General features: G+C 44.5%; 1 pseudogene across 1 annotated transcript in view; it reads left to right on the top strand.

The window, feature by feature from the left end:
- The window catches only part of LOC129549093 (uncharacterized), an 86,752-nt pseudogene that overhangs the window by 42,282 nt on the left and 19,518 nt on the right, over nt 1-24,952 (top strand). Inside the window, exon 6 of the transcript XR_008684447.2 lies at nt 11,229-11,306. The product of XR_008684447.2 is annotated as an uncharacterized LOC129549093 (transcript). The remainder of the gene's footprint in view (nt 1-11,228; nt 11,307-24,952) is intronic.

Here is a 24,952-nt window from a genome sequence, read left to right as displayed (position 1 = left end):
CAGGGGTCTCCTTCCTCGGCAGGTGCTTCGTGCCCGCTCCCCCAGCAGCTCCCAGGCCCCCGCCCCACCCTGAAGTGGATGGAGCCCACGCTCTGGAAATAGGAGCTGATTTCCTCCCAGCTTTTTACTTTGAAGCCTTCTGTCTGCCTTCTCTGGGCTGCACTTGTCTCCCCTCTTACTGCTGCGGCTTACTGCTCTTTACTGGCTCGTTTATGTTTATTTTTCAGGCTTGCCCAAAGTGCACCTTGATTTTGGTATCTTTAGATCTTTAAAGCCCTGTACTCTGTTACTGATGATTTCCTTCATTTTGCACAATTCTAGTTGCTTGCAAGTCTATTTTGCGAGATCGTGCTTCTTTCCCTTCTGTTGTTAAATTTTAATACTTTTCTGTTCCTCCTCTTTTATAGGCATTTGTGTTTCATTTTTTTAGATTGTAGTGATGGACCGTCAGTGTCCTGCGGTCTGACTTCCCATCAGACTGACTGGCGTTTAGAATCGCGTGTGCGTCGAGTAGGGGCCAGCTCTCTGGTGTCCTTGCTCTTTCTTGGCAGGTCTGTTGCACCCTCTTGGTGCTTCCCACCCCGTCGCTGGCTCTCGTCGGATCAGCCCTGACCCCTCACCACAGTGGGGGCCACTGCTGGCCCTCCGGCCGCCGCTTCACCCTCTACTCCCCTCCCCCCACAGCCAGCAGCTCTCTAATGTTTCATTTCAGGACCCCTGTTAAAATTCTTAAAAGCTAGTGAGATCCCCAAAGAGCTTTCAATTATGTGGATTATATCTAGCAGTACTTACAATGTTAGAAATTGAAGTTGAAAAGATGTTAAAGTGTTTATTAGTTTAAATATAGCAGTAATAAACCCATTTCATAATACAGGTAACACTTTTAATGAAAACAGCGTTTCCAAAGCAGAGAATGAAGGGCGACATTGTTTTGCTTCTTCCCAGGTCACTTTATTGCCGGCCTTAATGGAAGAGCGCTGGGTTCTCATCAGTGGCTTTGCCTTCATTCTGTTGTACTATGTTGTGTGTCTGTGTGTGTTTTAAGAATTAAAAACATTATTTTTGGCTGTGCTGGGTCTTCGTTGCTCTGTGGCTTTTCTCTGGTTGCGGGGCCTCACTTCGTTGCAGCGCACAGGCTGCTTGTTGCGGTGGTCTCTCCTGTTGCCAAGCACAGGCTGCAGGGCGCGTGGCCCGGAAGCGGAGGTTCCGGCCGTCTGGGGCGTGGGTTCGGCCGCTGTGGCACGGGCTTTGTTCCTCTGCTGCACGTGGGATCTTCCCGGATCAGGGATCCAACCCGTGTCTCCTGCATTGGTAGCTGGATTCCTCTCCACTCAGCCACCATGGATGCCCTGTTGTGTTTTACGTATGAAGAAAATACAGCCTTACCTGGATATAGTTGGAAAAGGGAGGAATGTTTTAACAGCCTATTCAGTTAATTGTGGATAGTCTTTGAAACTACATCAGAGCTTGACAAGTGGTAGTTTCTTCAAGGTTTGTTGCAGCATAGAATCTGAAATCTTATATCAAAGAGTCTCTCGTATTCTGTTACATTAAAATCTTTTGGTCTGTCTTGCATTTGAAAGGATCTTTTATGCATTTTGTAACATCATGCATGAGTCATTTGAATAACATCACATTAGTTACTGTCACTACCACTCTCCTCTGAAAAGCCTTAAAGTATTGAAAGACTCTAAAGCTCATAGTGGCCAATAGAGTTTTTCCAAATTTTAATTTTTGCTTGAAAACTCAAATTTTTCTTTACTAACAAATACTGTCAGTTTTCCTTGAACTAACAAGCTTCCTTTATTCATTTCTAAAAACACCCAGATCTGAGTCACTGTAGCTTTTCTGTCAGTCATTCTTTCAAGTTAAAATGGTGTTCAGTGAACTAGCGGCCAGTCCGGCTTGCGCTTGGAGTATGAATGCTTCTTCCTGCCAAGAACCACCACACTTGGGCTTGGAGCAGAAGTGCTGTGTGCATGCTTCTCATTTTGTCATGGGATAGTAAAAAGGTATGCACTCAAGGTTAATATTTAATGGAATTAATCACTTTTACTGCTCCCATTAGTATATTCTTAGGTGAAATTGACCTTTTTTTTTTTTTTAAAACTGTGAGAGTGTGGTGGTGGAGATTACAGTGACGGCTATCACAGTCAGATGCTACGGCCTTATTACTGGCTGAGGCTCCAGCCATTTCCCCCACCATTGTTTTTGCACTGTCAGTGCAAATGTCACACAACTGAAGGTAGTTTTGACCTGGCAGCACCCCCAGAGAGGGTCTTGGACCATATAAGACCAACGTGTGCATAAAACCTCTGCACATATTGGACACTCTTGCTTCTCATCTGCCTGGAAAACCCTCTCCCTTCCTGTGTGTGTGTGCAGATACACACACTTATACATATATACGTGTTTGTAGCTGTATGTGCATATATGTGCATGTCTCTGTCGCTTCAGTTAATATTGGTTCTACTCACCACGTGTTCATGGGTCTCTTCCAGTAGACAGTAGACCGTGAGCCAGGTTTCACATTTATCTTAGGTGGTGATAGCGCCAAGTATCATGCCTATTAAATATTAACTTGTTTAATGTTGTTTGTCTTCATCACCCTTATATTATTATTGTTTCCAGGGCTTAATAAATGTTTTTTGAACAAAGAATTGGGTTAGTGTTTTCCCAGGATTTTCTTAGAATGTTGGTTCTCTTATATCAGCAAGTGTTAAGCATGAAAGGGCATCTGTGGTTAAGTTGATTTGGGAAGTTCAAAAAGTGTTTAATTGAAGGCTTTCCCGTATTCTTCATTGTATGATGTGCACTGTGAATTTTTAAGCGGGGACGGGAGGCCGCAGAACGTACTATTTCTCACCAGCTGAGTAACACATGAAACTTCTTTTCTTGGCATGTCTCACAGGATTAGGTTCCTTGGAATTTTCTTTAGGAAATAATTGTGTAAACTGCCTTTTTCAGTTTTTACAGATTAGTAAATTGATTACACATGTTTATTCATGCATTAATTTATACCTTGTATTTAGTTAGTACTTCTTAAGGCTAGACACTGGTGGATTTCAGCATTCAATGGCTAGCGAAAAGAAAAAATACTTTGAGAAAATATTAATGCACTACTTGTGTGGAGTAGATGGTCAAGTGGGAGATTCAACTATCATCAACTGATCCCGGCAAATTACAAGTGTTACGTTGGTGGAATGTTGGAAGGCACAGTTGTCTCTTGGTACCCCTGGGAGATTGGTCTCAGGACTCCTGCAGATACCAGAATCCTCAGATGCTCAAGTTTCTTGCATAAGATGACTTAGTATTTACATAAAACCTGTGCACATCTTCCCATATACTTTACATTTATAGATTATTTATAGCACCTTTCCGTATACTCTAAATCTTCTGTACATCCTGTGTAAATAGTCATGTGTGTGCTTGGTCGCTCAGTCGTGTCCGACTCTTTGCGACCCCATGGACTGGGGCCCACCAGGCTCCTCTGTCCATGGAGTTCTCCAGGCAAGAATTTACTAGAGTAGGTAGCCATTCCCTTCTCCAGGAGATCTTCCCAACCCAGGGATTGAACCCAGGTCTCCTGCATTGCAGACGGATTCTTTACCATCTGAGCCATCAGGGAAGCCCAGATAGTCATAAATACGATGTGAATGCTATGTAAATAGTTGCCAGTGTGTGGCAAATTTGTTTTGCTTTTTGGGACATTTTGGAAATTTCTTTTTTCTAATATTTTCCATCTGCGGTTGAATCCTTGGATGTGGAACCTGCAGGGACAGAGGGCGGATGGTCCGTAGCACTAAAGCGTTTCCTTTTTGTTTTTCTTCTTCTCAAACTTCCACTGGGCCTGTTCAGGCGTCCCTGTCTGCATTTTGCTGCTGCTGGCATTCTTGGGATCCAGAAGGCTGACGACGAGGCTCCATAATGATGGGGCCTTGCCTGGCCGTGTCGTTGGAGGGGATGGCGTGTTGGAGACTGGGCCTTTAGAAATGTGAGCCGCCTTCTCTTAGAGCCTGGCATGTCGTAGGTTCGTGCATGTTGATTCGCTGAACAGTGAGTGACTAAGTGTGCTCAGAGGCTAAAGGGTAAGCTCCGCACTGTGACCCCAGCAACCCCGTGCCTGAGCTTACTCCACCACACAGGGTGGGCTGAGTACAGCCCTGTACCTGCTTTTCACGCCCTTTGGCTCTGACCTGGCCTGTGTTGTAGGGAACCAGTGACTCTTCAGCCTTCTCTGCCACGCAAAACAAAACGTGAAGCATGCCGTCCTTTCTGTGTTGATCCAGTTCTGTCCATACATTGGGAGAAGATGTTAATACACTCTTGATATGAAAGAATTTAATCAAAGGACATGATGCTGATACAGTGAAATTGGCCTTTGGTCCTCTGACTTCCTGGACAGACGATAGCAGGAGGGCTTTGCAACAGAATGGCTCGGAGTTCGGACTTCAGTGAGATGAAGCCCGCGTCCAGTGTGATGTTCCGCTCTGTGAAGTCGCCCACAGACAAGGCAAACATTCCATGTTTAGTAACCAGTCCTCTTGGTTCTTGGCGTGTGGGCCACGCCAGTTTGCGCCGGATGGGCTCTGGGAACGTGCCGACTTCTCCCAGTGCTCCCACTCCCCACCACCTCGTGTGGGTGGATAGGTAGGAAAACCTGCACCCGCTCAGACTGTCCTCTTCTTTCCAAGAGTGAGGCTTCTTCAGCCACGTCATGGTCCTGCCAGGGTCTGGAAGCTGGTGGGCTTTAGAGAGGCCGAGGGTCGGCTCGAGTCTCCCAGGAGAGGAAATGCACCCGGGCGGTTTCTTTCTTCAGGTGTTGCTCTGAGGCCGAATTAGGAAAATCCTCAGGGAGCTTTCTTGATTTTTCATTTTTGTGATTGAGTTAGAGTTGCAGGAGTATCATGAGTTGCTAATTAAAAAAATGTTTTTTTTTCATTTCTTTGTAAAAGAAATTCACATTAATTGTAGAAATTTGGAAAACTATCAAAAGGCATAATGCTGAAAATTACCCATAATTTCTAGTATTCAGAGATAATCACTACAGAACGTTTTGTTGTATTTGCATGCATTTTATATGCATAATTAAGATCATTGTGTATAAATTTTGATTTCTCCTTTTCCCATTTAGCATATTTTATCTTGCATTGAGAGCACTACAGGATGGGAACTTGTATTAGTTTCCTCTGGCTGAAGATTTCCCCAAACTGGATAGCTTAAGACCATGGAAATGGATTTCCTCAGTTCTGGGGGCCAGAAGTCTGAGCCGGGCCTGAGGAGGGTGCGCCCCCTGGAGGCCCTTCGGGGGAGTGCATCCCTTGACCCTCAGTTTCTGGTGCCTGCTGGCGTTCCCGGCGTGTGGCTCTGTCTCTGCAATGTCTGCCTCTGTTTTCATCTGCCTTTCGTGAGTGTGTGTGTGTGTGTATGTGTGTGAAATCTCCCTCTGTGTATGTGTTTGTGAAATCTCCCTCTGCCTCTCTTGTGAGAGCATTTGGGAGGGCATCTAGGGCCCACCCGGTGATCAAGGATGTCTCTCCATCTTAAGATTCTTTACCGGCAGAGGTGCTATATCTACCCAAGGTAGCGTTTACAGGTTACAGAGTTAGGACCTGTTATCTTTGGGGACCATTATTCAGACTGCCAGAGGATTTAAGAGCGTAGACTTTTTGAGCCAGACTGGGTGGGCTCAAAACCCTGTGCGGTCTCTTACTAGCAGGGTGATCTTGAGCAAGTGTCTTTACTATTAGTGCCTCCGTTTTCTGATCTGTAAAGCGGGAATAATAACATTAGCAAACTGAGGATTAAGAGGGTTAATGTTTGTAAAGCACCTGGTAAGCTTAGGACAGTGTTTGACCCATGTAAGGATTAGCCGTTGCTATTGTAGTTGGTATTTTTATTAGAAATTCTTTGTAAAATGTCCTTTTCATGGCTGCATAAAACTTTATTCACAAATCTACCATAATTTGTCTAGTCATTTCTTTCATTGGCTATTAACTTTATTTACAGTTTTTTTTTAATCTCATGTAAAACATTGCCATGGATACCTTTGAGCATTAAGTTTTGTCCCAATTTCAGATTCATTTCCTAGGGTAGAGTTCTGAAAATGGAATTATAATATCAGAGGGTGTATACACTTGTAAACCATTTAGTAAGAATTTGCCAAATTACTTCCAGAAAGATTTTACCTTTCATGCTCCTAGTTGAATGATGAGAGTAGCCACTTTGCTATGGCCATACCTGGACTGAGTGCTGTCATTTAAACATCGTCAGGTATTTTGACATGGTCTGCCATTTAAGGCTGAAATGTAACATGGAAAAAGACTCAGAATTGTAGTTTCTTTGACAAGGAATGCTCCTGCAAGGCAAGCAAGCTTCTAATGAGAAATGAAATCCTTGCTTTGTCAGATTTCCAGGTGCCTCTTCCATCCTGTTATGAAGCCTGGATCTGCGTGTTTTAAAAGTTATAGGGCAGGATGTTGCTGGGGAGCAAATGTTAGTAGTAGGGCAGTGCTGCGGACACAAGGATTCTAATCAAGCAGTTTTGTTTCTGTTCTCAAACTCGGGCGTTGAAAATTCTGAGCATTGATGGGATGAGGGAGGCACCCTGGAACAACAGCAGCAGCAACAGATGATGAATTTAATCTCTTTACAGCTAAAGCCATTTGAGGGCAGGAGGGGGTAGAGAGGAGTGGCCCCTGCACTGCCTGCTGGTGAGGGGGCCTGCCCCCATGCCCCGGCCTCCTGTCAGCCTCCTTTCCTTTCCTGGTGGTTCCAGGCTGGTCTCACCTGGGCTCCCGGGCTGTAGCGGAGGAGCCAGGGTCCCAGCAGAGCAAAAGGCAGGGCAGTGGTTTTCTCTTCCAGTTGTGAACTGGTGTGAATGTACAGTGCACACCATGTAACAGCTGGTCGCACACGAATTCCACAGTATCTGAACCAGTTGAGGTGGGTGGGCTGTATGGTGGCCCCAAAGATGTGTCTGAGTAATGTGACCTTATTTGGAAAAAAGATCTTTGTAGATGTAATTCAGATAAGGATTGGAGATGAGGTCATCTTCGGTTGAGGCTTTCCTGGTGGCTCAGATGGTAAAGAATCTGCCTGCCAGTGCAGGAGACCCATGTTTGATCCCTGGGTCGGGAAGATCCCCTGGAGAAGGGAATGGCAACCCACTCCAGTATTGTTGCCTGGAGAATTCCAGGGACAGAGGAGGCTGGTGGACTGCAGTCCATGGGGTTGCAGAGTTAGACACGACTGAGCAGCTAACACACACATACACATTTTGGGTTATCTAGGTGTGCGACTGTATGCTCAGTCATGTCTGATTCTTTGCAGCCCCACGGACTGTAGCCCACCGGCCTCCTCTGTCGGTGGAATTTCCCAGGCAAGAGTACTGGAGTGGGTTGCCATTTCCTTTTCCAGAGGATATTCCTGATCTAGGGATTGAACCTGGGTCTCTTGTGTCTCCTGCTTTGGCAGATGGGTTCTTTACCACTGCGACACCTGGGAATATTGGGTTATATCTAGGTGGGTCCAATGTGACCACAAGTGTCCTTAGAGAGGAAGAGAGCGATTTGACACACACACACACACGTGAGAAGGCACTGGAATGAAACAGCAATGTGGCCACGAGCCGAGGCATGCCAGCGCTCACCAGCAGCTGAGAGAGGCAAGGAACGGACCCTCCCCTAGAGTCTGGAGGGGATGTGGCCTTGCTCGCACCTTGATTTCACGCTTCTGGCCCCCAGAGCTGTGAGAGAATAAATTTCTGTTGTGCTACGCTGCTCAGTTTGTGGTAAAATTTTTATGGCATTTGCAGGAAACTCATACAAAAGTCTATGCTCTGTTCAGCAAGACAGTCCCCCTGATCATGTGCTTGGCTGTGTAGCAGTGTCATAAGCACTAAAAGCTTTTGAACTGCTCTTAACTTCTGTACTTGGCTTGTTGTGAACCAGCAGCAGAGAGGTCTGGTCTGCAGACCGTCCTCTGAGGGCCATGAGTCCTGTCTCCCTCCCCGGTTTTGTGGACAAGGAAACAAGCCTAGAGAGGAGAAGGTGGGGCTGAGATTAGAGCAGGTGCCTCTGCTGCTTGGACAGATGGGGATGGACACCAGCCTCCTGGGGGCCAGGTCTGGGGTGAGCAGACAGGATCACTGCCCTTCAGCCTGCTTTGCAGGCCAGCTGGTGTCCCTGTCACTGTTCTGTACCCCACAGAGTGAACGCTGATGCTCCAGTGAACCCCTGGAGCTTCGAGCTGTCTAGAAGACCCAGAAGCCAGGAGATGCTCATGAAGCCCTTGCTGCAGCTAATGAGCCAACAGCAGCAGGCAAAGTGCCCTGTCAAGGGTAAAGATCACGGCTACTGTCGACTTAATTTACAGCTGACTGCTCTTGTCTTTGTGCTTTGGGTCGTATTTTCCCTCTGTAGCCCAGTTTTAACATTCTACATTTTCAGAATGGTAATCATCTCTCAGAGAGCATGGGTGAGCCTGCAGTCATCTTGACTCTTCAGTTCAGTTCAGTCGCTCAGTCGTGTCCGACTCTCCGTGACCCCATGAATCACAGCACGCCATGCCTCCCTGTCCATCACCGACTCCCGGAGTTCACTCAAACTCATGTCCACAGAGTCGGTGATGCCATCCAGCCATCTCATTCTCTGTCATCCCCTTCTCCTCCCGCCACCAATCCTTCTCAGCATCAGAGTCTTTTCCAGTGAGTCAACTCGTCGCATGAGGGGGCCAAAGTATTGGAGTGTCAGCTTTAGCATCAGTCCTTCCAATGAACACCCAGGTTTGATTTCCTTTAGGATGGACTGGTTGGATCTCCTTGCAGTAGAAGGGACTCTCAAGAGTCTTCTCCAACACCACAGTTCAAAAGCATCAATTCTTCGGCGCTCAGCTTTCTTCACAGTCCAACTCTCACATCCATACTTGACCACTGGGAAAACCATAGCCTTGACTAGATGGACCTTTGTTGGCAAAGTAATGTCTCTGCTTTTCAATATGCTGTCTAGGTTGGTCATAACTTTCCTTCCAAGGAGTAAGCGTCTTTTAATTTCATGGCTGCAATCAGCATCCGCAGTGATTTTGGAGCCCCCCAAAATAAAGGCTGACACTGCTTCCACTGTTTCCCCATCTATTTCCCATGAAGTATTGGGACCAGATGCCATGATCTTAGTTTTCTGAATGTTGAGTTTCAAGCCAAACTTTTCACTCTCCTCTTTTACTTTCAACAAGAGGCTTTTGAGTTCCTCTTCACTGTCTACCATAAGGGTGGTGTCATCTGCATATCTGAGGTTACTGATATTTCTCCCAGCAATCTTGATTCCAGCTTGTGCTTCTTCCAGCCCAGCGTTCCTCATGATGTACTCTGCATAGAAGTTAAATAAGCAGGGTGACAATATACAACCTTGATGTACTCCTTTTCCTATTTGGAACCAGTCTGTTGTTCCATGTTGAGTTCTAACTGTTGCTTCCTGACCTGCATACAGGTTTCTCAAGAGGCAGGTCAGGTGGTCTGGTATTCCCACTCTTTCAGAATTTTCCCACAGTTTATTGTGATCCACACAGTCAAAGGCTTTGGCATAGTCAATAAAGCAGAAATAGATGTTTTTCTAGAACTCTCTTGCTTTCTCCATGATCCAGCGGATGTTGGCAGTTTGATTTCTGGTGCCTCTGCCTTTTCTAAAACCTGCTTGAACATCTGGAAGTTCACAGTTCACATATTGCTGAAGCCTGGCCTGGAGAATTTTAAGCTGCTTGAATAAAGTCCATCCAACTTAACTTGGGGCTTCCCAATTGGTACTGTGGTAAAGAATGTGCCTGCCAGTGCAGGAGATGCTGGTTTGATCCTTGGGTCAGGAAGATCCCCTGGAGTAAGAATTGGCAACTCACTCCAGTATTCTTGCCTGGGAAATGCCATGGACAGAGGAGCCTGGTGGGTTACAGTTCATGGGGTTGCAAAGAGTCAGACATGACTGAGTGACTGAGAATGCATGCAATTTAACTTGGCATTCAGACACCCTGAAAAGCCATCTACTTTCTAGCCCTGCCTCCCAACCCTCCCTTTCATAGCCCTTATCTTTAAACTTCATGAAAATTTTACTCCCTAATAGAGGGATTAGAAGGGGTTAGAGTCTTGAAGCCCTACAGTAGGTGATTTCATGGGTGATCCACTGAGGAACCAATGGAAAATTAGGTCAAGGGTATAGTGAAATGTTTCAAGATCTTAGGGAAACAAATGTTCTCATTTACTAAAATAGACTCTAAAGATAGCACAAATAGCTAGTACCAGCCACTAGTATGTGAACTGAGTCATCTGGTCTACCATCTGGCTCAGCTGAACCACAAATGCCTATAGCCACATGAGTAAACCAGGCAAGACCAGAAGAAAAACCACCCCACTGAGCCCAGCACTAATTGCTGACCCACCAACCGTGAGTAAATAAAATGTTTATTAAGACCAAAAAAAGGACAGCACAGTACATCAAGACTTATCTTTAAGTTATTTCACTTCTCATTGTAGTATTGCTAGGCGTTGTGTGGTTACTCAGTTATTCCTCATGTGCTGTAGACACTTTCAGAGTCTCTCACCTTTATATTTTCATTGAAATTCTTTTTCATTTTGTTTTGGGTGATACCCATATTAGGAGCCCTTTCTCCCCAGTATCTGGGTCTCCGTCTTTGTATTGAATACCGCTGAGAGTTTATGACCTATTTGTTGGTTCTCCTCTCTGGGTTTCCCACCTCTCTCTCTTCCTCTCCTCTCACATATAATGGGACGGTAGTTGAGAGGCCCAGGTCACTGTCTCTCATCTTTTATGTTTCCTGAGGCTTTGTTTCAGAAGTCTTTATTTCATCACCCTCTGTGTGTGAGTGTGTTTTTTTCCCCCAACCCTGGATCTTGTAGTTTTAAATAAGTAACTTTTGGTTGCAAGGAAAAGAAATGCTGTCTTTCCAGCTTAAGTCGGCAGAGGGTCTGTTGCAGGAACCTCAGGAATGCAGGGATCAGCCTGACCGGCATGCTGGGGGGCTGGAGAGGCAGGCTCCTCCAGTTCTGGCTCTGGCACGTGGTCCTGCCTGGTGTGAGGGGCGGGGCCGGGTGAGTGCTGGTGAGGAGCAGCTGGGGGAGCCCTGCGACTGCCCTCTCAGCAGGGACTTGGTGGAGGTGTCACAGGAGATCTACAGAAAGCAATCCCACCAAAACTATTATACCTCTTCTGATTTCTCAACAGGAATAATCCAAGTCACCTTTCCTGGAAGTCAGTTTGCTGAAACTACTGAAGCAGCAGTTCTTGGAAGTTGAAGAAAAGGTAAATAGAAGCTAATTCGTGTCTGCTAAAGTCCTCTTAAGAGGGAAACGTATGTTTGGAGGGATAACCGTCCCTATTGTTTCTCAGACGAAGCCAGCCCTGTATGTAATATTTTACCTTCCTCTGCCTGGCCACGCCCTAGTTTACCTTCACCAATGGCTGCTGCCTTGGAAACGAGGGCTTTCCCTTCTGGCTGGTGTGGTCTCTCCTGCCTTTGAACCCCCACTGTACTGCGTTCTTCTTACTGACCTGTCCCCCGGGGGGCAATCTCTACCTCCCCACCGCCCCATCCTCCCACAGCCATGTGGGATGTGGGGGCTGCTTTCTGTGACCCTCACCCCACTGTAGCACTTCCCATGCTGGATTATGGTTACCTGTTTGCGTGTTTCCCCCAGTCACTTCCTTAAGATGTATCTGAACTGTGCCTCAGACATAGAAGATGCCTCCATAAACATTTATTGAATGAGCAGTGGTCACCTCATGTGTGGATTCATTATGCACCTCCACTATTCTATCTGAATAGGGCCTGTACTATAAATCGATTTTATTCTTTGAGCATTCATCAGAGAATTTTAATCTCTAGTTGCTTTTTGTGTTTTGGCTGTTAGGGAAATGAAGCAAAGCTTTCATATCTAGTTTTTATTTTTCATGGGCAGTTTGGTTCCACGTTAAGAGCTGTGATCCAGAAGCTTGAGGGGAAGGGATGTGACGGGCAGGTCAGGGAACCAGTGACCTTGCAAGCATGGCTCCCCACCCCACTCCGCCTTGCTGTGGGTGGTGTTGAATGGGATTGCACGAAGTGGGGTTTGGTCATGCTGTGTCTGTGGCCCTCTTGTCTGCTGTATGGCAGACCCCTCCTCCACCCACCAACCCATCCATCTATTCATCCATATGATCCTCCAGACTGCCTCAGTCAACAGAGAGTTGCGTCTGAGCCTACCTTCCTGCTCCAAACCTTTTTTTTTTGCTTAAAATTATTGTCAGTAGATTCCTTTTCTCACCTTTTACTGAACCTGCTGAATATCCCAAAGATGTTCCTTACTTATTTTATCTATTTTGTTGGTCACTATCCTCTTAAGAAGGACTCATTCCAGCCTTTCCTACCTGACAGTAACCAGCAGTTGCCTGCTACATTTGATGAGTTCTTTCCCTTTCAGAAAGTGCTTCTATGTGCACCACCAGAGTTCCTTGTCCCACCAATCCTAGTAAACAGGCAGGGGCAAGTGGTAACTTCCATTCCCGGAAACTCAGAGTACTAGATATTCCATGTGAGGCACACTGCCAGTGTGAACGGCGTCTGGTTTTTCTCTCCCTGGCACTATCTTGCTAGTTCTCCTGGAGGCCACTTCTTTCACAAAGCTGGGGGACCCTTTGCACCCATTCCAGTGTCCTCTCAGGAGGGAGCCTTGACCTGTTGACAAGAGATGCAGTCTGATCCTGGTGTTTCCTCTACCCCCAACCAGGCCACTTTCTTAAAAAAGTAGATCTCTTCTTCCCAAGAGCTTCCAGTCCGTCTCGTGAGTTTTATTTTTTGTTCAGGCTTATTTAAATGCAGGAAATTGAGTTAGTTTACATGAATGCTGTGCTGTCTTGGAGCGCAGGAAGATGCTAACAGGGATTGGGGCAGCTTAATCTGGCTATCTGTAACTATCTTCCTCCCTCCCCTCTAAATAACTGCAAATGGGGCCATGCATCAAGGCGGCAGAGCATAGTGCTTTATTGTCGTGTGCGATTGTTTAGTTAAATATGTGTGTGTGTGTATGTTTTTAAAGAAATGGCTCAACTTTTAATTGGAAAACAGAATGTCGAATGGCATTATGATTTGTCCTTTGGTGGCAAAACTGGAAAAATAGATCCATCCTGATAGGAAACCAGGTGCTGGTCCCAAAGAAGCCATATTAACTTCAGAGCAGGATGCAAACTTGAGTCATTGTTTCCCTAAAACAGGCCATCTACTCTGGGCTTTTTCTTGTGAGACCTTCTTCTGCATCTGTACCACCTTAGATTGACATTTCCCTTGGGAGGTTCTATTTGGAATCCCCCAAACAGGCAGTACCCCTAGCGATGTAACTGTCAGGACACAGGGCGAGACCCTTCTGCCTGCCTTGAAAACGTCAGTGTCAGGAAATCAGCACACCGGTTACGATTTGTAATTGAAAAAAATACCAGGCTGTACACTTCACTTCGGGCTTCCCTGGAGGATCAGATGGTAAAGAATTTGCCTGCAATGTGGGAGACCTGGCTTTGATCCCCGTGTCAGGAAAATCCCCTGGAAGAGGGCATGGCAACCCACTCCAGTATTCTAGCTTGGAGAATCCCACGGACAGAGGAGCCTGGCGGGCTACAGTTCATAGGGTCACGAAGAGTTGGACACGACTGAGTGACTTAGCACACACACACACATACATGCTCTACTTCGCCCTGTGCTGTGATGCAAAGCCTGTTTTATCATTAACAGGACTATTTCCTTAGCCCCAAAGCTGGCGTCTGCTTTACGGAAGGTCGTCTTAGAAGCAGCTTGCTTGTGTCCTGGCTGAGTTTGGCCACATGAGCTCCCCATGAGGTGCACCCCACCTTGAGCTGGCACAGAGGTGGACATATGAACACCCTGAGAGAAGAGAGGGAATGATCATTTGTGAGATCTGCCCCAGGCTTCCATTACTCCATGCTCTGTGCTTCATGGCTTTTTCTATCTTTTTTAAAAATTTTAATTTATTTTTTAATTGAGGTATAATTGCTTTACAAAATTTTGCTGTTTTCTGTCAAACCTCAACATGAAACAGCCATCAGTTCAGTTCAGTTGCTCCGTCATGTCCGACTCTTTGCGGCCCCATGAATCACAGCACGCCAGGCCTCCCTGTCTATCACCAACTCCCAGAGTTTACTCAAACTCATGTCCATTGAGTCAGTGATGCCATCCAACCATCTCATCCTCTGTCGTCACCTTCTCCTGCCTTCAATCTTTCCCAGCATCAGGGTCTTTTCAAATGAGTTAGTTCTACGCATCAGGTGGCCAAAGTATTGGAATTTCAGCTTCAACATCAGTCCTTCCAGTGAATATGCAGGTCTGATTTCCTTTGCAATTGACTGGTTTGATTGCCTTGCAGTCCAAGGGACTCTCAATAGTCTTCTCCAACACCACAGTTCAAAAGCATCAGTTCTTCGGTGCTCAGCTTTCTTTATAGTCCAGCTCTCACATCCATACATGACTACTGGAAAAATCATAGCTTTGACTAGATGTACATTTGTTGTGTGGTGTGAGGTGATATCTCATTGTAGTTTTGATTTGCATTTCTCTAATAATGAGTGATATTGAGCATCTTTTCATGTATTTGTTAGCCATCTGTGTGTCATCTTTGGAGAAATGTCTGTTTAGGTCTTTTACCCATTTTTGATTGGGTTGTTTGTTTTTCTGGTATGGAGGTGTATGAGCTGCTTGTATATTTTGGAGATTAATCCTTTGTCAGTTGTTTCGTTTGCTATTATTTTCTCCCATTCTGAAGGTTGTCTTTTCACCTTGCCTATAGTGTCCTTTGCTGTGCAAAAGCTTTGAAGTTTAATCAGGTCCCACTTGTTTACTTTTGTTTTTATTTCCGTTACTCTAGGAGGTGGGTCATAGAGGATCTTGCTTTGATTTATGTCATTGAATGTTCAGCCTATGATTTCCTCTAAGAGTTTTATAGCTTTTGGTCTTACATTTAGATCTTTAATCCATTTTGAGTTTATCTTTGTATACGGTGTTAGGAACTGTTCTAATTTCATTCTTTTACATGTAGCTGTCCAGTCGTTTTATTGAAGAGGCTGTCTTTGCCTCATTGCATATTCTTGCCTCCTTTGTCAAAAATAAGGCACCCACAGGTGCGTGGGTTTATTTCTGGGCTTTCTGTCTGTTCATTGGTCTGTGTTTCTCATTTTGTGCCAGTACCATACTGTCTTGATGACTGTAGCTTTGTAGTATAATCTGAGGTCAGGAAGGTTGATTCCTCCAGCTCCATTCTTCTTTCTCAAGACTGCTTTGGCTATTCAGGGTCTTTTGTGTTTCCATATGAATTGTGAAATTTTTTGTTCTAGTTCTGTGAAAAATGCCATTGGTAATTTCATAGGGATCACATTGAATCTGTAGATTGTGTTTGGTAGTATAATCATATTCACAAAATTGTTTCTTCCTACCCAGGAACATGGAGTATCTCTCCATTTGTTTATGTCATCTTTGATTTCTTTAATTCAGTTCAGTTCAGTCACTCAGTCGTGTCCGACTCTCCGCGACCCCGTGAATCACAGCACGCCAGACCTCCCTGTCCATCACCAACTCCCAGAGTTCACTCAAACTCATGTCCATCGAGTCAGTGATGCCATCCAGCCATCTCATTCTCTGTCGTCCCCTTCTCCTCCCGCCCCCAATCCCTCCCAGCATCAGAGTCTTTTCTAGTGAGTCAGCTCTTCACATGAGGTGGCCACAGTATTGGAACTTCAGCTTCAGCATCAGTCCTTCCAATGAACACCCAGGACTGATCTCCTTTGGAATGGACTGGTTGGATCTCCTTGCAGTCCAAGGGACTCTCAAGAGTCTTCTCCAATACCACAGTTCAAATTGATTTATTTCATTAGTGTCTTATAATTTTGTGGGTACAGTTCTTTTGTCTCCTTAGGTAAGTTTATTCCTAGATATTTAATTTTTTTTGTTGCAATGGTGAATTGGATTGATTCTTTAATTTCTCTAATTTTTCATTGTTACATACAGAAATGGAAGTGATTTCTGTGTATTGATTTTGTATCCTGCAACTTTGCTAAATTCACTGATTAGCTCTCGTAATTTTTTGATAGTATCTTTAGGGTTTTCTATGTACAGTATCATGTCATCTGCAAACAGTGAAAGCTTTAGTTGTTTTCTGATCTGGATTCCTTTTATTTCTTTTTCTTGTCTGATTGCTGTATCAAGGACTTCCAGAACTATGTTGAATAATAATGGTTAAAGTGGACACCCTTGTCTTGTTCCTGATCTTAGGGGGAATGCTTTCAATTTTTCACCATTGAGGATAATGTTTACTGTAGGCTTATTATATATGACCTTTACTATGTTGAGGTAGGTTCCTTCTGTGCCCATTTTTTGAAGAGTTTTAATCATAAATGGGTGCTGAATTTTGTCAAAGGCTTTTTCTGCATCTATTGAGTTGATCATATGATTTTTATCTTTCAATTTGTTAATATGGTGTATCACATTGATTGTTTTCCGTCTATTGAAGAATCCTTGCATCCTTGGAATAAACTCTACTTGATCATGGTGTATCAACTTTTTGATGTGTTGCTGAATTCTGTTTGCTAAAATCTTCTTGAGGATTTTTGCATCTGTGTTCATCAGTGATATTGGATACTGGCCTGTAGTTTTCTTTTTTGTGTATTGTCATTTGTCTGGTTTTGGTATCAGCCTGATGGGCCTCGTAGAATGAGTTTGGAAGTGTTCCTTCCTCTGCAGTTTTTTGAAAGAGTTTTAGAAGGATAGGCATTAGCTCTTCTCTAAATGTTTGATAGAATTCTCCTGTGAAGCCGTCTGGTCCTGAGCTTTTGTTTTTTGGGAGATTTTTGATCACAGCTTCAATTTCAGCGCTTGTAATTGGGTTGTTCATGATTTCTATTTCTTCCTGGTTCAGTCTTGGAAGATTGAACTTTTCTAAGAATCTGTCCATTTCTTCCAGGTTATCCATTTTATTGCCATATAGTCATTCATAATAGTCTATTATAATCCTTTTTATTTTGGCGTTATCTGTTGTAACCTCTCCTTTTCATTTCTAATTTTGTTGACTTGATTCTTCTTTTTTTTCTTGATGAGTCTGGCTAAACGCTTGTCAATTTTGTTTATTTATTAATCTTTAGTATTGTTTCTTTCATTTCTTTTTCATTTATTTCTGCTTGGATCTTTATGGTTTCTTTCCTTCTACTAATTTTGGGGGTTTTTGTTCTTCTTTTTCCAGTTGTTTTAGGTATAAGGTTAGGTTGTCTATTTGATGTTTTCTTGTTTCTTGAGGTAGGATTGTATTGCTATAAACTTCCCTCTTAGAACTGCTTTTGCTGCATCCCATAGGTTTTAGTTGTCATGTTTTCATTGTTATTTGTAGAAATTTTTAAATTTCCCTTTTGATTTCTTCAGTAACCTGTTAGTTATTTAGAAACATGTTGTTTAATCTCCATGTGTTTCTGTTTCTTACAGTTTTTTTCTTGTAGTTTCTGTCTAGTCTCATAGCGTTGTGGTCAGAGAAGATCCCTGATGCAATTTCAGTTTTCTTCAATTTACTGAGGTTTGATTTGTGATCCAAGATGTAGTCTATCCTGAAGAATGTTCCATGTGCACTTGAGAAGAAGGTGTATACTTCTGCATTTTGATGGAATGACCTAAAGATATCAGTGAGATCCACCTCATCTAATGTATCATTTAAAACTTGTGTTTCCTTATTAATTTTCTGTTTTGATGGTCTGTCCATTAGTGTGAGTGGTGTCTCACGGTGTCTCCTACTAAAGTCTCCTACTTTTTTTGTGTTACTGTCAATTTCTCCTTTTATGTCTGTTACTGTTTGTCTTACGTACTGAGGTGCTCCTATGTTGAGTGCATGCTGCTAAGTCACTTCAGTCGTGTCCGACTCTGTGTGACCCAATAGATGGGTGCCCACCCGGCTCCCCTGTCCCTGGGATTCTCCAGGCAAGAACACTGGAGTGGGTTGCCATTTCCTTCTCCAATGTGTGAAAGTGAAGTCGCTCAGTCGTGTCCAACTCTTAGCGACCCCATGGACTGCAGCCCACCAGGCTCCTCTGTCCATGGGATTTTCCAGGCAAGAGTACTGGAGTGGGGTGCCATCGCCTTTTCCAATGTTGAATGCATCAGTTCAGTTCAGTTCAGTTCAGTCGCTCAGTTGTGTCCGACTCTTTGCAACCCCATGAATCATAGCACGCCAGGCCTCCCTGTCCATCACCAGCTCCCGGAGTTCACTCAAACTCATGTCCATCGAGTCAGTGATGCTATCCAGCCATCTCATGCTCTGTCATCCCCGTCTCCTCCCGCCCCCAATCCCTCCCAGCATCAGAGTCTTTTCCAGTGAGTCAACTCGCCGCATGAGGTGGCCAAAGTATTGGAGCTTCAGCTTTAGCATAGATATTTACAATTGCTAAGTGTTCCTCTTGGATTGATCCCTTGATCATTATGAGTGTCCTTCCTTATTTCTTGTAATATTCTTTATTTTAAAGTCTATTTTTTCTGATATGAGGATAGCTGCTGAAGTTTTCTTTTACCTCCTATTTGCATGCAATATATTTTTCCATCCTCTCACTTACAGTCTGTATGTGTCTTGAGGTCTGAAGTGGGTTTCTTGTAGACAGCATATATATGGGTCTTGTTTTTGTATCCCTTCAGCCAGTCTGTGTCTTTTGGTTGGAGCATTTAATCCATTTACATTTAAAGTAATTACTGATACATATATATATATGTGTATATATATATATATTTTTTTTTTTTTTTTCCCTCTTGCCATTTTCTTAATTGTTCAGGGTTGATTTTGTAGATCTTTTTTCTTCTGTTGTATTTCTTGACTATATAAGTCCCTTTAACATTTTTTGTAAAGCTGGTTTGGTGGTACTGAATTCTGTTAACTTGCTTGTCTGAGAAGCTTTTTATTTCTTCATTAATTTCAAATGAGATCCTTGCTGGGTACAGTAATCTTGGTTGTAACCTTTTCCCTTTCAGTACTTTAAATATATACTGCCATTCCCTTCTGGCCTGCAGAGTTTCTGCTGAACGATCAGCTGTTAAGTGTATGGGGTTTCCCTTGTATGTTACTTGTTGCTTCTCTCTTGCTGCTTTTAACATTCTTTCTTTGTGTTTAGTCTGTTAGTTTGATTAGTATCTGTCTTGGCATGTTTCTCCTTGGGTTTATCCTGTATGGGACTCTGCTCCTCTTGGACTTGATTGACTATTTCCTTTTCCATGTTGGGGAAATTTTCAACTACAATCTCTTCAAAAAATTTCTCATACCCTTTCTTTTTCTCTTCTTCTTCTGGGACCCCTATAATTTGAATGTTGTTTCATTTGATACTGTCTCAGGGGTCTCAGAGACTATCCTCAGTTCTTTTCATTCTTTTTACTTTATTCTGCTCTTCAGAGGTTATTTCCACCATTTTATCTTCCAGCTCACTGATTCGTTCTTCTGCTTCAGATATTCTGCTATTGAGTCCTAAATGGCAACCCACTCCAGTGTTCTTGCCTGGAGAATCCCAGGGACGGTGGAGCCTGGTCGGCTGCCATCTGTGGGGTCACACAGAGTCGGACACGACTGAAGCAACTTAGCAGCAGCAGCAGAGTATTTTTAATTTCAGTAATTGTGTTTGTTTGTCTCTGTATGTTTGTTCTTTAATTCTTCTATGTCTTTGTTAATTGATTGTTGCATTTTCTCCATTTTCCAGGTTTTTGATAATCTTTACTATCATTATTCTGAATTCTTTTTCAGGTAGTTTGCCTATTTCCTCTTCATTTATTTGGACAACTGTGTTTCTAGTTTGTTCCTTCATTTGTGTAATATTTCTTTGCCTTTTCATTATTTATTTATTTATTTTTTAACTCACTGTGTTTGAGGTCTCCTTTTCCCAGGCTTCAAGGTTGAATTCTTTCTTCCTTTTGGTTTCTGCCCTCCTGAGGTTGGTCCAGTGATTTGTGTAAGCTTCGTATGAGGTGAGATTTGTGCTGAGTTTTTGTTTGTTTGTTTGTTTTTCCTCTGATGGGCAAGGCTGAGTGAGGTGGTACTTGTCTGCTGATGATTGGGTTTATATTTTTGTTTTGTTTGTTGTTTAGATGAGGCGTTCTACACAGGGTGCTACTGGTGGCTGGGTGATGGCGGGTCTTGTATTCCATTGGTTTCCTTTTTTGAGTTCTCACTATTTAATACCCCCTAGGGTTAACTTATGGAGAAGGAAATGGCAACACACTCCAGTGTTCTTGCCTGGAGAATCCCAGGGACGGGGGAGCCTGGTCGGCTGCCGTCTATGGGGTCGCACAGAATCGGACACGACTGAAGCGACTTAGCAGCAGCAGCAGCAGCAGTAGCAGCAGGGTTAACTGAGGGTTAGTTCTCTGGTAGTCTAGGATCTTGGAGTCAGTGCTCCCACTCCAAAGGCTCAGGGCTTGATCTCTGGCCAGGAACAAAGATTCTACAAGCTTTTTGTTATGGCATTAAGTGAGATTAAAACAAATACCCTAAAACAAGAAATCAAAGATGAACCCCAAGCAAATGGCATTTACAAAATCAGGGAACAATAATTAAAATAATGGAATATACGCATATACATATACACCCATCAGCAAATCAAAACAGCCTAACAAAAATAAAGTACAATAGATTGACCTGGTGAACAAAGAAAATAAAAAATTATATTTACCAGTTAAGAACAAAACTAACTAAAAGGCAAACTGAAAAACAAAACTGAAGTAAGGTGCCATGTGGGAAATACAGTGATAAAATCAAAACCAGCAAATTTGTTGAGAGGAATGGAAAGAAAGACAAGAAAAAAGAGAATAGATATTCAAAGTTAAACAGAGGTAGATAAAGATTTATATACATTAAAGATTAACTCCAAGGGGTAAAGAACAGTAGGAAAAGCAAACAAAGGAATAAAGGTAGAAAAAATAGGTTTAAAAAATTAAAATTAAAAAAAGAGGGAAAAAAGGAAGAAGATTGAAAAAAACAAAAGGATAACTCTACAGAACTGCAAAAGCCCAATGTAAAGGCAGAGGTTTATACCAACAATAAAAAATATGACTTAGAAAAGAAAAAGCTCAAAAGCTTAATTAGATTTCCTAGTGCCAATAAAATTGACAACTACAACAGAGGAGGGAAAAAAAAGAAAAAAAAATCCAAAAGAATCTATAGAACAAGTCAAAACATAAGAATAATAAATGTTTTTCTTGAGTCACTGCTGTCAGAGTTCTTTCCCTCACTGGGAGTCACAGCCTACCTTACCTCCCTAGGATGCCCTCCAGCACTCTGCTGATCTCTGGACCTGCTCTGTGGGCAGCTCAGAGTCTAATCTGGTCCTCCTCCTGTGTGTTCTTGCCTCTAGTGTCCACAGCTATCAGAACTAGCGCGTTTTCTTTTGTGGGAGCTGTCAACGGCCTTTATATAGTCCGTAGACACAGAGAGGGGTTCTGGCAGCACCAGGTACTCAGGGGGTTTGGCGGCTAGGGCAGCAGGAAATACAGTGCTCTAGAAGGGTATGGCAATATGCTCCAGTATTCTTGCCTGGAGAACCCCCTGACAGAGAAGCCTGGCAGACCACAGTCCACAGGGTTGCAAAGCGTTGGACATGACTGATGCAGCCCTGCACACATATGAAGTCTTACTTCATTTGCCTGTGGCAGCTCTGCCCCAGTGAGGGTTGAGCGTGAAGGTGGTGCAGCTGTTTGGCTTGTGGGGACTCTGGTGGCGTCAAGTGTGCAAGGACATGGATTGCCTCTGCTGCAGGAGTTATGGCCCTATCAGAGTCTTTTTTCCAGCCTCTTGTAGCTGGTGATCAGAAGGGCTCCTTGGCTAGTCTTTATCCACAGCTCCAGCCATTCAAGCACTTAGAGGGCTCCCTTGACTGAGGTCCTTCTCTGTTGTTCAGTGCGTCAGACACATAGAGGGGGCCCCTGACTGGGGTCCTACTCTGTAGATCGGTGCATCAGTCACTTAAAGGGGCACCCTGAGTGGGGTCCTACCCTGTAGTTCAATGCGTCAGGCGTTTGATGGGCAGCCTCTCTATTGTTCCCCTACAGATGCTGGCCTGTGGGGAGAGAGGCTACGGTGATGGCTCCACCCGCTACGCGTGACTCAGCAGTATCACCTTGCTTCCATGGCGCCTGGCTTTCCTCCACAGGCATTTCCCACCACAATCTCCTCCCTCACATCCCCTGGATCCTTCTCTCTGCAGTCAACACCAGCCCTCGCCCTGGGATTGCTCCACAATCCCTGAACTCCAGCTCCCAGTCACTGTACCTTCCAGGGGACCTGTGTTCCTGTCCAGGGTGTGTATGGCTGTGGCAGGGACTTTCTGATTCTCATTCCACTTAGGCTGCCGCAGATCAGCTATTTCACTCTCAGCCTTCAGTGTTTCTCGTCTGACTCAGACAATTGCCCCGATGTGGGAATCGGACCCCTGCTTCAGTTCCCCCACCTGCCGAGGGCAGGTCCAGTCCTACGAACACTCCTGTTTTTCCCCCTAGTTCCTTCATCCTACTGAGTTTTGTGTGGTTCTGCATATTCTTTTCTGCTGGTCAGGTCTCAGCTGGTGTTCTGCGTGCACTTCTGCGTCTAAAGGTGTGTTCCTGATGTATCCGTGGGGAGAGATGTACTCCACGTCACCCACTCCTCCACCATCTTGTTCTCGCCTCTGTTTATACCTTTGATAGGAGTTGGTGAACTTGGCTGCCTCATGGGCCCCTCAAGCTTAATGGGTCCCAATTTTAACTCTTGGTCTCCTCCTGCCACAGCCCCTTTCCAGCCTTCCCTTCCCCGCATTGCATTAAGGAGCACAACGATTAGCTCACTGTTTCAGTCCAGAAACTGGGGAGTCATCTGTTATCCCTTACCTTTCTCTTCCTCCAAATTGCCGGGTCCTAGTGGTACTTCCGAGGAGATCCAACCAGTCCATTCTAAAGAAGATCAGTCCTGGGTGTTCATTGGAAGGACTGATGCTAAAGCTGAAACTCCAATACTTTGGCCACCTTGTGCAATGAGTTGACTCTCTGGAAAAGACTTTGATGCTGGGAGGGATTGGGGGCGGGAGGAGAAGGGGACGACAGAGAATGAGATGGCTGGATGGCATCACCGACTCGATGGACGTGAGTTTGAGTGAACTCCGGGAGTTAGTGATGGACAGGGAGGCCTGGTGTGCTGTGATTCACGGGGTCGCAAAGAGTTGGACATGACTGAGCGACTGAACTAACTGAAGTGGTGCTTCCGAAGCAGGTCTTGAATTCATCCGCTACCTTTCCTCCTGTGTCTCCCAGGCTGTTGCCCTGCTTCTACTTTTCCTCCATTTTGCTCACCATGTTGGAGCCAGGGGATCTTTAGCAATGCTTGTCTCATCATTCACTTCTTTCTCAAAGCTTTAGTGACCTCCTCCCGCACTGGGATGGAGCCTGTGCACCCAGCAGGGCCTGTGGAGGAACTGCAAAGTTTGGGCCCCGGGCCTGGCTGGAGATGCCACAGCATTGTTGCCGTTGCATTAAAGTAGCTCGTGAGTTGCTCTGCCCTTTCACTTTTGACTTCCTGGGCAGATCGAAGTGACTCTGATTTTCCTAGTACAATAAAATACCTGCAGGCTGGCTAAGGCACACTTAGGGTGGATACAGAGTTCTGGGAAATGGTCCAGGGAGTGCTTTGTTCCTGAAACCCCAGAATGTCAACCCTATCAATGCTTAGAACACAGAGGTGGACCACTATTTCATTTGAAGCCTTGAAAAGTAAATAATCAATATGTAGTTAACAAAAATTCTAAAACCTAATATTGTGCTATTCTCCAAGTGCTCCTTCCCCAAATATTTTGACATAAAAATGTGCACAATGTTTTAGCTCAGGAAATCATGAATGAAACTTGGTTCCAGGCCAGTACAAGAAAAGACTGACTTTCTCCAAGGGAAAAAAAGAGACAGACAAAATACCAGTATACAGCTTTTCTTTTTATACACATTTCTCCTATTATGATGCCTACTTGCTTTCTTCCCTTTCACCTTTGAACTTTGCTTGTGTGTGTGTGTGTGTGTGTGTGTAGCCATGCATACACAAACAGCTCCTGAAAAGTGGGTTCTGTCTGAGTCCAGTGACACTCTCCATTCTCCTCGAGCCTTTCAATCAAAGTAATGGGAATTACTGAAATTCCAGCTTTATTTTTGGTGCACTGTGGCCTCAAATTAGGACAACTTTTCTGTGACCCTGAGTTTGAAATTTTTTCTAGTACCAGTTGGATGAATCACTGTGATGAGCTGCAAGCAAAGATTATAACATAATGGAGTGAGCAGTGTGCAGTGTGGTGAGCGCTGGGTGCAGTTTGTCCAGATGTCATGTGAGCACAGCGATAAGCTCCCCACTCACCTCAGGGACTGGGGAGTCATGAAATGCTTTCAGGAGTGTGTGACCCTTGAGCTGGGTCTTGAAGGAGGAATTTGCCAAGTGGAAGGGTGGCTGAGAGAAAAGAGGTGTATGAGGGCATTTCAGATAACTGCATGAGTGGAGGCCTGGGAGGTCAGCAAGGGGGTGGCCTGCCCAGAGGGCTCAAGGAGGATGCATAGCCACTGTAGTTAGAGGCATGGACTGGGCTGGGGGCGGAAAGGTGGGCAGGGGTTAGGTCGTTCTATAGAATGCCCCTATGGGACTTTACACAAGGGAGATCCTGGAGGTTTGATTTTACAGTAGGGATTCTATAGTCTGGGTCTTTACTTACAAGGCTTCTCCTGGATGGCAGTGATCTGATTCAGACATGCAGTTTCTTTCAGTGGTTCCTAAGGGTGTGGGTCTCAGAATTCCACTTTTCCAAGTTAGAAGGTATGACTGCGGGCTATCTACTTGTGATCACAAGAATGTCATTAAAAGCTACCGAAATGTGACTGGTGTTAAGTTGCAGTCTGACCTCCA

This window comes from Moschus berezovskii, chromosome 25 (genome assembly GCF_049115385.1).
Source record: "Moschus berezovskii isolate FMDL1 chromosome 25, NW_MosBer_1.0, whole genome shotgun sequence".
Lineage (NCBI taxonomy): Eukaryota > Metazoa > Chordata > Mammalia > Artiodactyla > Moschidae > Moschus > Moschus berezovskii.
The sequence above is the reverse complement of the archived record's forward strand: the minus strand, read 5'-3'. Positions and strand labels throughout refer to the sequence as shown.